This window comes from Electrona antarctica, assembly GCF_951216825.1.
Source record: "Electrona antarctica genome assembly, chromosome: 2".
In the NCBI taxonomy this organism is placed as follows: Eukaryota; Metazoa; Chordata; class Actinopteri; order Myctophiformes; family Myctophidae; genus Electrona; species Electrona antarctica.
The window spans coordinates 42,794,250-42,807,259 of NC_136807.1; the positions used below are offsets into that span (position 1 = coordinate 42,794,250).

The 13,010-nt window shown below is 46.5% G+C and overlaps 1 protein-coding gene across 5 annotated transcripts in view; it reads left to right on the plus strand.

Annotated features, from left to right (window-relative positions):
• The window catches only part of rerea (arginine-glutamic acid dipeptide (RE) repeats a), a 181,818-nt gene that overhangs the window by 97,940 nt on the left and 70,868 nt on the right, over nt 1–13,010 (plus strand). The window lies entirely within an intron of this gene.

Here is a 13,010-nt window from a genome sequence, read left to right on the forward strand (position 1 = left end):
CTCTGACGTTTAAGGGAAAGCTGCCGACGTGCACTTTTCTCCCCCTATACCGTCAAAGTCTGTGGAGATTTCTGTGTTTGGTGGACATGCGTTGAATTGGAATTTATGTTTATGAAGTAGTAAGTAGTAGTAGTAGTAGTAAGTAGTATATATATAATATATGTGGAGTTTCATTTTTATATTTTTATACACAATACCAACTCAGGCTTGAATAACGGCTAATTTTACTCTCCATTGGCAGTCGTGTTTAATGCAGTTTAATGGAAATAATGATTTGTTTATCAGAGACCTTAATTGATTTAATGAAAGGGGCCTACATTTTGGTTTAAAATCAATTCACAACCTAAATTGTCCAAATTGCCTCCTTTTTTGCCGAACAAAGAAATCCGCTTTTTAATTGAGTGGCTGATTCATCAAGGCTCCCCGAACCGGCTAATAAAGGATTGTTTATTTATCTCTACCACACTGCAGTGGTGTGTAGTCTACCATTATACGCTATATGACAACGTTTCGGGGGGAAAACTACTGCTAATCATTTCATCCATTGCGTGAATGTATAGCCTATATGTGCGCATGTGAATGTATAGCCTATACGTGTGCATGTGAATGTATAGCCTATACGTGTGCATGTGAATGTATAGCCTATACGTGTGCATGTGAATGTATAGCCTATACGTGTGCATGTGAATGTATAGCCTATACGTGCGCATGTGACTGTATAGCCTATACGTGCGCATGTGAATGTATAGCCTATACGTGCGCATGTGAATGTATAGCCTATACGTGTGCATGTTGAATGTATAGCCTATACGTGTGCATGTGAATGTATAGCCTATACGTGTGCATGTGAATGTATAGCCTATACATGTGCATGTGAATGTATAGCCTATACGTGTGCATGTGAATGTATAGCCTATACGTGTGAATTTATAGCCTATACGTGTGAATGTATAGCCCATACGTGTGCATGTGAATGTATAGCCTATACGTGCGCATTAGAATGTATAGCCTATACGTGCGCATTAGAATGTATAGCCTATACGTGTGCATGTGAATGTATAGCCTATACGTGTGCATGTGAATGTATAGCCTATACGTGTGCATGTGAATGTATAGCCTATACGTGCGCATGTCGCACAGGGAATAATTCTGCTCTCCGTCAGAAGGAACCTAGGCTCACAGCACTGCTGCTAAGTGTATCAAACGCAATTGCAATGCATGTTGAGGCTTTCACTTCTTCACACCAGGGCTTTCACTGTTGGCAAAAATGCAAGGGGGCTACTGGAAAATGTATAGTTCATTAATGTGGGGGAGGAGGACGTGGTGTGTCTCTAGCAGCCAAGTGAAGTGGCATGTGAGCTGTAGCTGCAGTCAGAGAGCTAGCTGCCTGTCTATTAACAGTCCCATTGTCTGAGCAGAGTGCACAGGGCCGGTCAGGCCCCAGGGGGCCCACGTAATGGCTGCCAACAGCCAGGGTGATGATGGGAGGTCAGAGCACGGGCCACACGCACCACCTTCCGAGGGAAGGGTTTGTGTGTGTAGTAGTATATGCATGCTTTTGTTTTATGTAGGCCTACGTGTCGTTGTGTGTGTGTTTGAAGGGCGGGGTGTGTGTGTGCGGTAGGCCCTAGCAGAAAGCAGAGCAGCCAGGCCCCAGCAGCACAGGTTTAATCGGATTGCTGATGGAGAGTGCTGAGGACGGCAAGAACCCCATTCTTTCTCTCTCTCTCACATTCTCTCTCTCACACACACACACACACACACACACACACACACACACACACACCTGCACCTTGATTAAGAGCGCCAGCAGAGGTCTGGGGCCAACAGAGCTAATTGTCCAGGGAGAGAAAAAACATTGGTTCCATTAGCTGACCTTCTCTCCCTGTCTCTCCCCCCCCCCCTCTCTCTCTCTCCCTCTCTCAATGTTGCTTGCTGCTATTATCACTGCTCTCTTCTGTCCCTGCTCTTTCCCTTGCTCTCTTTTCCGTCTCCTATTTCCTCTCTTCTCTATCTCTTTCCTCCTTTTTACCCTCCCCTCTCTCTCTCACCATCCATCTGTAATTAATGAACAACCATCTGCATGCCTCTGTGTGTTTGAGCAGACTGTACCCATGTCCTCCTATGTTAAAATGACAAATCCTGCTGCTTCTTGAAGCGGCTTACAGGAGTTCTAATAGAAGCTCATTTAGATTTTTTGTTTTGTTATAATTTATGTAATTTACAGAATGCTAGCGCCATTTTGGCTGACACGCTAGCCCATAATCTCTTATTTACTGGACCAAAATCCTCTTTTAGCAGACGATAGCCGATTTGATTTTGCCATTTGATGACTGAAATAGGCTAGTCTAGTCGGCCAACCCTGACCCCACGCCGTCTCTCCACACTCGTAATTGGGACACAAACGTCTGCCCCGGGGAGGGGGAGCTGGGAACCCCCCCCCCCCCCCCCCCCCCCCCCCCCTCGCTCTGTCTTTATCTCCTTTGTTGAACATAATAGTTGTTGCAATCTCATTCCCCTTCTCTTTCCACCCACAATATTTGGAAGAGGGGTGGCCGACAGAGGCACATAGTCGAGAGCAGCATTGAGCACTCATAAGTCGTATCTCTCCCAGCCGTCCGTTGCTACCTGCTATCGCTGTCTCTGGTCCTCACATTTTCTTTTTTTCTTGGCCTCTCACAGTGCTAGTTATTGATCAGTCCAATCTGCAAGGCTGGGGAAAGAGGGGCATCAGTGGTGGGGCAAAGGGGGAGGAAATTGCATTGGTCGTGAACCAAACAAGCCATCAATATTTCCAAGCCCCTCCTGCCTCCATCTTTCTCCCTCTCGCTCTTTCTCTACCCCTCTCTTTCCCTCATCCTCTCTCTATCTCTCTCTCTCTCTCTCTCCTATCTCTCCCTGGTCTTTAGGCTGTAACAGTGTCACACGTGTACTTTATCTAATGACCTGTGAATCCAATTAGTGGTGTGTAGAAATCCTGAATGCAGCCATCAATCTCCGAGGCGTGGGGATGAACACGGACTGAAGCCCTTCTCTCTCCGTCTCTCTATTTCTCTTGTGTCTCCTTTGTGTCTCTGTTGTACTCATTGTCTTGCGTTGCTGTACATTCTTGCTTAAAACAATACAGCCCAGCTCCCAGCCTCCCAAATCGGGCACCTTTTTCCTTCTTCTTAATAATTCTACTCTGCGATGTTATTGAAGAGTCCCCCCCCACCACCACCAGCAGTGTGTTCCGTCATGCCTCAGCGGTGGCAACTGAAAGATCCCTGTGGGTTGAATTGCTTTGTGTCAAAGTGTTCTTGAGCAAGCCACTGAACCTCTAACTGCTTCCAATGAGCAGGTCAGGTCCTTGCATGGTTGCCTTTGCCGTCGGTCGGTGTGTGGATGGGTGAATGTAATGTAACATTTTAAAGCACTTTGCATTAAGGCGCTCTAGAAATGCAGACCATGTGTGTTTTATGCCTCATGGTTGTGACTGAGTTTCATTGACGCACCATATGGATGGATCTCTGACTCCTTTGCCTTGCCTGGCTCTTAAAATGTCTGCCCAGATGCAGGAGTAACAGTTGGGACACCATTTTAAGCACTAGGGGAAGCCAAAACGGACGGGGCGGCGGGGCGGCGGGCGGCTAATGCAAATTAAAAGCGCTTGTGACAATGCTTTGGCGGTACCCGTCCCTCCATTAGCTTTAATTCTTCGTCGTGCCCGTGTTCAGATCATTAGGCGCGAGCTTGGCGGCGCTGCACAATATCCTTTATGATGCGAGCGATCTGCTCAATTAAGTGGCCGGTGTGGTGCAATAATGAGCATTTTGTTGAAAGTTCATCACTTCATTGTCGTCATCGTCGGTGTGTTGCTGCCTAATATAGAAAAGGAACCCCCCCCCCCCACACACACACACCACCACATGGCCCAGTGAAAAGTAGCCGTTCACCTCCACAAAGCTGTGAGCGAATGCACTGGTGTGTTTTCCACAAGGGCTAGTAGTTTCAGTTTACATCTAGTACTGTGACCTTGTAATGTGTTTACAATCTATATTTGATGAGCACGATGCAATGAACCCGCCGCCACCGCAGGCTTAAGATTGTGTTATCCTTAAGTTGCGGCGTGGGTGTCGCGCACCGTTAATAGCAGGTCGACAACCTTGTTAGCGTGTTGATCTTCTATTTCCGCTGTGCGACATTCACACGCAACTAAGTATAAGACAGGTGTCTTTTATCTTTGTGTGTGTGTGTGTGTGTGTATGTGTGTGTGTGTGTGTGTGTGTACATACTGATGAACACAGAATGCCGTGTGTGTGAGCGGACAGTGTGAGTCAGAGAGAGAGAGAGAGAGAGAGAGAGGACGGGGAGCTCATGTCAGGTCTAAGACAATACACTGTAAACATCCAGAGTATCAGGATCTTGTTGTGTATGCCATTAAATCAATCAGTAGCAATATGTGAGCATCAGCCCTTTGGCTTCAACCAGCCGGCTGCTCTCTTCCGTCAATCACCTCTCTTCTCTTCTCACCCTCACCGTCCTCTCATCTATCTATCTGCCTCTGCACCCCACCCCCCTCTCATTTCTCTATCTGCTGTCACTCATCTCGGCTCTCTGTCCCTCCATCCTCTCCGTCTCTCTTATCCTGTGTTCCAGTCATTGTGTCCACGTCCTCGCCCATCAACCCCCTCCTTGCTTGTAGCTAAACTCATTTGCTGTTATTGGCCACCTCAGCTGTGCCCCCCTCTCTCTCCCTCCCTCCCTCCGTCTTCCTCTTCCCCCTATCCCTCCCTCCCTCCCCTTTCCTTGCCTCCTGCTCTCTCTCTCTTAATGGAGTGATTGCAGCGTTTCTCCCCTGGGGACAGGGCTGTGCTGCTGGAAGGGGATCTTGCAGCCCAGCTCTCTCTCTCTGGCTCACTCTCTCTACTGGTCCCATAGAACCCCGTGCTTATGGACATTTAATTAGATGCCATGTACAATGCAATTATCTAGCAGGAGTCCAGCTCATAGGCTGCACAGCCCAGTCGGCTTACAAGGGATTTTCCTTGTCATATCACCAGTGCAGTGACAGAGGTAAAATAAAGATGTAGCCACTGCTTTTCATTAAGGCCCCCCCCCCACCGCCACCAATCATCACCACCAGTTGTCTTGCCATCAATGTAAGAACAAGCCATGTCAAGGTTGAGTGAGCACTGTTTGCACTGTTAGATGAATGCATTTTGGTTCATGTGTGTGTGTGCGTGTGTGTGTGTGTGACTGTGTGTGTGTCCAATCTTGGCTGCGGATGCTGTGATGGAGTGTGTTTGTTTAAGCTTACAGCCTTGCCTGGTGCATACACTCGCCCACGCTCAGACTCATGTAGGTATTATTGGCGCTAGCAGTTGTACATCAATCCAGTTGTGTGGAAACAAACAATAGGTGTGTCTGGTGGGTAAACTGAATTGCCTTAATACAATGTGAAATACCCCCCCTCCCCCTCCCCCCCTCTCTCTCTTCCACTGAAAAAGGCTAACAGCCTGAGTTCTCATTGATTGGTGTTTGGCCTGACAGCTCATATAGGTTCACAGTGTGCACAAATACAGTGCTTGTCGGTGTATACATATACAGTCTGTGTCCACAAACGGCTGCAGAATTATATGTGGGCAAGTTGCAAAAATTACCCCTAATGTATGCATTTTTGCCCCTCGAAAGCAACATGGGCTGAAGCAAAAAGCAAACCAAAAAAAAAACATCCAAAAACATATGTCCTGTAATATTAAAATGTATATTATTACGTGCCACTATTTAACCATGAAACACAACTAAAACACACATATTGGTCTGTTCCATAATTTCATGTATTTATTTTTAGCCTTCGTAATAGAACACCTGGTGACACAACCTAATCATCCCGTGGGTAGTGCTCTGCCTCCCATTCATGATGACCAATGGAATTTGGATTGGGAAATAACATAAAGACAAAAGTCCCTAATTCTTCTGCGAAAACGTGCCATGCGTTGCTGCCAAGTAATGCTGTCAGGCCTGTAGCACCACCGCTGGCCAGCGAACTGGCAGTGATCAGCTAGATCATGTTACTTAGTCAGTGACAAAGAGGCGCGCGCACGCACACACACACACACACACACACACACACACACACACACCCAATAGAGTGTAATTGCGGCAGCCATGTTTTTCCACCGGCACCGTTTCCACAGATTGAAATCCCATTAATTTCTCCATAGAGATGTTTCAGAAAATCCTTCCTGACAAAGCAGTCAAAAAAAGAACCACAAGGTGCCTGTGTGTATACTCATTATTGCAGTATTAACCACTTCAAACCTAGCTTCTCTATTTTGGACACTATAGATAAAAATTCTCCAAATAACTTGGAAAAATCGCATAGCTACAACCTCTCAATGCACCGAAATATGTTGTGAGCTTGTAGAACTGCTATTTTCTTCTATTTGTCATTGTGATTCCCACCAGCAGTAACACTGCCTCATAGAGACTACAGTTTTCCAGGGTCTGGCCACATCAACATACTGACAGTTACTCTATTATTCTGTTTGTTTTATCAGCAGAACATTCAAACAACCATTGATTATTTATGAACAGCTGTAGTACTGTGCGCCCACGCGCGCGTGTGCTTCATTGAAATGCATGTCAGAAAATACATAGGCTACTTAATTCTTGAATGTCTGCTTATGTGAGCATATAATACACTAAGACAGTCTCCCCAAACGATCCCAAATTGTAACGTGTACAAATGCACACTAACATTTCAGGATGCCGATTTTATGAATACCATTTTTGCCATAATCATAAGGCCGAAAATAACCGATCTACAAGCTGACGTGTCACACCTTCCACCCTAAACCCCTAACTAAATAAACATGAAACAACCATTTCTGTGATGACCAGGAACATTGACCTTGCAACGTCTATTTCTCAAGCACACACACACACACACACACACACACACACACACACACACACACACACACACACACACACACACACACACACACACACACACACACACAAACCAAGCAGATGCTATTTCCTCCTTGCACAACTCCCTCTTGATGGTCTTTGCGAGTGCTTATCATGCAGCCCTGTAAGAATCCAACCATTCAAAGCCTGTTTAATTAAAAATGTTTGATAAAGATGCAAATATATGTGCATAAATACACACGCACAAATGGTTAGTGATTTGGTTTTCCACAGACCCCCAAGTGTGGCCTAATGGAATCTATAGCACAGAGAATTAGCCTAACAATCAGATCCTCCAAGATAATTAAGCTAGCTAGCTATACTGCTTGGCAGTGTAGCCTCGTCTAGCATTTCCCGGGTTTCTTTTTCTGATCCACCTTGAGGTATCTTTTCCCTTCCCCTCCTTGCGTCTGTGTAAACCTTTATGGGGCTTCATAGCGTGTCCTGCGATGCGTTTAGTGGTGAGCTGATGAAAGCGGGTGCATTAAAGTGTAATAAACGGCCTGTTTGTTCCTTTCACCCAAAAACCCATCTGCGTCGTCGAGCCGCGGAGATGATTGGGTGCAGTTCACTAGACGGGCATCACTGGGCTCCAGTCAGTGCCTGGAACAGTGGTTCCCAAAACCTTTTCATGTCAAGGACCCAATTGACACTTATTAGCCCCGCGGACCCCCATTAGAAAATATATGCCAGGGACCCCCACAAGAGAAGATCTTTACGGCTCTAGCAGTGATTCTCAACCCGTTTAATTTCAAGCACCCCCAGTTTGACATGCATTAGTCTACAGACCCCCGTTTAATTCCATCTCTATCTCAGGGACACCAATTTAAATAGTAAAATCAATGTTGATTTAACTCAGAGTGTACAAATGGAACCAAACGGACCCGTTAGGGTCCGTTTGGTTCCATTTGTACACTGTCAGAGTTACAGATCCATAAGGGTCCATTTGGTTTCAAACTATCATTTAGCTGGGGACCCCCTGGAACTCCCTCAAGGACCCCTGGGGGTCCCCGGACCCCAGTCTGGGAACCACTTGCCTAGAAGTCTGTGTTCTCCCGTTATCTTCTTATCCTAAACGTCCCCTCTCCCTCCCTCCTCTCCCTCCCTCCCTCCCTCTCCCTCCTCCTCTACACGTCGAACAATTTTGAAATGCAATTATGGATCAGTGAGCACTGCCATCAGTCGTACTTCTTGTTAATATTTATCGAGTGGAGCGGCAGCCGCTGCCATTTCCAGAGAGAGAGGGGGGGGGGGGGGGGGCTGCAGTCATTAGAGGCAATATAGCTGTGTGTATTTGATGCATGTGGTGTGTTCGCTCTTCTTTTTTATGCCACCGGCCACTCTGCTGCCCTCAGAAAACTGGCAGGAGCATGTGGAGAGATTTCCCTCTTTTTTTCGTTCTTTTTTTTCTTTCTGCTTGCGTGTGGCTGTCTGAAGTGTACAAAGTGTTGTTCTTGTTCACCTCGTGAGGACGTGTCTCTGACAGGAGTGTATCTATCTAGACATCTGTAGACATGACTGGCCGGTTGGAGCCTGCGGAAAGCGCTTTGACTGAAGCATTCTGCTCATAATTGAGCCCCAGCCTTAAAGCAGCAGAATCACGGCACACACTAAACGTCTGTTTTGCTGTCACATTCATCACCCCCGTCCCCCGCCCCACCTCCCCCACAAAGAAACCGGAAGCCGTATTTTGATGACATATTGTTAAAAGCTAACAAGTTAACACATGAAGTGGTACACATTTTCAATTAGGAAAATAAATTGTGTTCAGAATATGGTGCGTTTATTTGACAAATAGACCCCCTCCCTCCTACCTAGTAACTAGCCACTAGGCCCTTTTTTTCCCTTATTGCTGCTTATCCAGTGTCGGGCAGCTCCCCATTATGGCCATTTTGATTAATGCTCCTCAATGAGCTACCGTATGCAGCTTGTTTTCCCTCCCTCCCCTCCTTCACTCCCCCGCTGCCCACTTGAGATTCCATTGAAGGAGACGTTAATGCTGTTCTTTGTAATGACATTAGGTCATTTAGCTGTGGTCAGGGGGTCTCTGGCTCATCAGCGAGCTGATGATGTATCCAAGCCGCTATTCTGTTTTCTTCTCCTACACCAACCACATTGCGCTGTGGCTCAGAGGTGGAGCTGGCTACCTACTCTACTATCGGTTTGCCAAGCTGGTGGGTGCATTTTTCTTTTCATCCGATGACAGGATGACAGGATGACAGGATGCATGTGCCTCAGCTGGACACAGAGCCCTGCGTCCCTTCAGGGAGGATCAACAGCAAGGTTGAGATGGCGGCACGACACAGGTCTGGCGCTCTGCTCGGTTCAGCCCAGCTATCAATGGGAATAAAACTAATCTAATCCACCCGTCTTCTTCAGCTACGCACCTCTCCTCTCTGCGTTATTACCCTCTTTTCACCTTTCTGTTTCACCCTCACTGTCCTCCCTGTGCATGAGCTGCTATAGATACCAGCTGTTCGGCCAATAGGATTATCTCTGGCTCTAGGAAATAATGAAGATGAGGGTATAGGTGTGAGCTGGAACCAGAAATGGAAGGAGGTTTTTTTGTTCATTGATTATGTTCCCAGATGGACAGGGTGCAGCGTTCGGACAGAGGGGGTGTGTGTGCCTGTAACATTTTCATGAGCTTCTTTAAAAGCTCAATCAATACCTCTTTGACCCTCCATGGTTAAATTATTCAGCTCAAAAAGAAAGAAATCTTCTTCATCAGCTGAAGTTTACCTTCACTGGCATGGAATAGAGAGCGCTGGCACTTTACTTTTGGCACATGGTCACTAGTGCAATTGCCTCTTCTGATAGTGCCCCGGCTGCGGGCACTATTAACTTTGGGGCAGGCCCGTCTAGAGTTTAAATGGACAGGTATCAGTCAAAAGGGAGACATCGAGGAGGAAGGATGGATGGGGAAGGATCAACATATGGAATGTCAGAACAGGTCAACTCCATATATGGAGATCTAAGGGTTTGAGGTTTGAGGTCAGATGTCACGTGATGTCACGTGCTCCATCCCTGATGATGTCACGTGATCTCTCACTCGACCAATCAACACACACACTGACGGGAAATGCACTATTCCATAGTTAACTGCGACCTTCGGTCGCAATCACCTTTTTTGGCAGAAGTAATTTGAGTGCTAATTCCACCTCCTGTCAAAGAGTTGTTGAAATATCACTACAATACCACTTTACTTTTGGCACATGATCACACTAGTGTAATTGCCTCTTCTGATGTCTTCAATAACATTTTAGGCAAACTCTATGTGCTTCTTAACTGAGGTGCCATATTTTATCATAAAAAGAGACAGAACAGACTGTCATCTTCTTTTGGTGGGCAGAGGGCAGGCAGCTTTGATGAGAGTGAAACACCAAAACAAATGTCGCAGAAGGACGCAAAGGAAAGACGGGTTGAATTGACACTTTTACAATTACAGCGCAAAGCAGTGGTCATATGGGTAATGTCTGAGGTAATGACTGGGCGTGTTCAATTACAATGACCAGGTCTCCCCAGTGTACTTAAAATGGCCGACTCCTCCGGAGGGGGATTGCACACTAAATTAGAGGGTAAAGGGTCCTTTGAAGTAGGCTTGTGTTCATAGCACCACACAAACACTGGGGCCCGACAGTTTCCACTGGTCGTTTTGGCTCCATAGGATCTTACAGTAGATGAGCCTGGGCATGGTTGTTTCCATAGGATCTTACAGTAGATAAGCCTGGGCATGGTTGTTTGTTTTTGTTTTTCACTGGGCATTGCTTGGCCATTTTGTATCTCAGGAAATGAAATCTTACTTATGTGGCAAGTCAATTCTGAACGTGGTATTCAGAGGAGAAATGGCTGTTGCCAGGCCACCCAGCGCCGAGCGGAGCAACCTGACACTAAACACATTTGCGTGGATTGGTCAAGCTTTAATTGGATTGGCCCCCGCACTGACATGGACGGCTAATTTTACTCCCCCCTACCCCTCCTCATTCCCCTCAGTTCCCACCTCCTTATTGCCCCTTTACTCTTGTCCACCATTTTTGAGGGGCACTAGCCTATTATATTCAGCTATTAGTGTAGATTCTCGTCTTACACAAACATTAAATCCCCATTGACAATGAACGGAGAATTTACATCATATGTGGACGAGCAAATCGGCTATTTTCGTCCTACACAAAGATTAAATTCCCATTGAAAATAAAAGGAGAATGAATGTGTCCATGATGATCACTTCACACGGGTGTGATGTTCCTCTTTCCGCCCTCCTCTCCTCTCCATGTTTAAGTGGGTAGCTGGAGTGTCTCACCACTGGTTCTCAGCTCAGCACAGTGTAATTTCCAGCTTGTCCAAAGTGTGACATGCCAATAAAAAAAAGGAGGGAGAGAGAGAGAGAGGGTGGTGGAGGAGGGGGGGGGGGGGGGGGGGGGGGGGTAGGGGGGTGTGGGCGGGCTGTGGAAGTGGAGATTTACAGTGGTATCAAGTTCACATGCTTCCACCGGAGTCTTCTCCTTTTCGCTTCCCTCTCTCCATTAAAGAACACATGGTGTGAATTAACTCTCACCGGTCGAGAGAGAGAGAGAGAGAGAGAGAGAGGGAGAGAGAGATGAAAAAGGAAGGAAGTGAAGAAAGTAGAATGGGAGAGATGAGTGAGAGAGAGGAGGTGACATGGGGAAGTTTCAGATTCCTCTGCGAAGGCTGAGGAATGTCTCCACTAGTTGTACCTTGGAGATCAGTGGCTCAGGCAGATCCTTAAGACAACATGAACTTCATCATGTTCTGTCTTTTCCCCATGACTCGCCTGCCCTGCAGCCAAACTGCATTTCATACTTTGACATTTTGACTGTAACATATACACCCTCAACAATCACAGCATCATACCACCTGTTTAGGTTAGTCATCGTAATGCTTTCAGAAAGAAAGAAAAGAAGGAATGGGAAAAACCCTCTAAGCTTTTTGCCTAAACAAATAATGATAATAAAAAAACATTTCAACTGCATTTGGCATGCTTTAATATTGTGGAGATGTCATCCTGGGCTAATATACAGGATAAAAGTACAATTCATAGCTACATGCAGCACAGTTACCCAGCCCTTTGTTACATGGTACTGCAGCTTGCCTCGCTGTTATCTGTGTTCCATCCCCAGCCGCCCTGTAATAATGACCTAATGTAATGCAACTGGCTCACATGTGCTTGTGCTTTGTGCGTTTAAAGCAGGAATACCATTCTGTTCAAGAATTCACATGTGTCATTCCTGCGGCCCAGGGCCGTCCGACTAGCACTGTACTGATAGAAACCTGAGGAGACCAGAGACTGTGACCAGGGCCATCCGACTAGCACTGTACTGATAGAAACCTGAGGAGACCAGAGACTGTGACCAGGGCCGTCCGACTAGCACTGTACTGATAGAAACCTGAGGAGACCAGGGCCGTCCGACTAGCTGTACTGAAGGTATAAACCTGAGGAGACCAGGGCCGTCCGACTAGCACTGTACTGAAGGTAGAAACCTGAGGAGACCAGAGTCTTATCTGTGACGTCACCAAGATTTACAACATAGGAAAAAATGAATGGGAGGCTGTCTGTCGGAGCTTAACGATTGAGCTGTCACGCCCAAATTAGTATTTTCTTTTTAGCTGTGCTGTCTCTGAAGTGAACCGTAAAAAGTACCCACGTCGTAAACGGAGGTTCTTCCTGCGTGGTGTACATGTGAATCTGATTTGTGTAAAGCTACAAAATAATCACAGTCTAATAAAAAGCGTTTTCACTTCTAGCTCCTCAAGGAGATTTTAGTAAAGCATAGACTTTAACAGACATTCACTGAACTGTATGTGAGAGTCACAACTCCTTTTCCTCACTCCAAACCAGATGTGTGTGGAAGAAACGGAAGAGAGGGCTTGCGAGCATTCTGCTCCATGCATCATATATCCGCCTTGACGATGGCTATGACTTGTGTTGCATGCATGTTGATGGGCAAGTCTAAATTGTGTTTGCCTGCCTGTCACTGCCAATGGATCACATGGGTGCCGAGAGACGCACAGTGGAAACACTGCGACAGGCACAC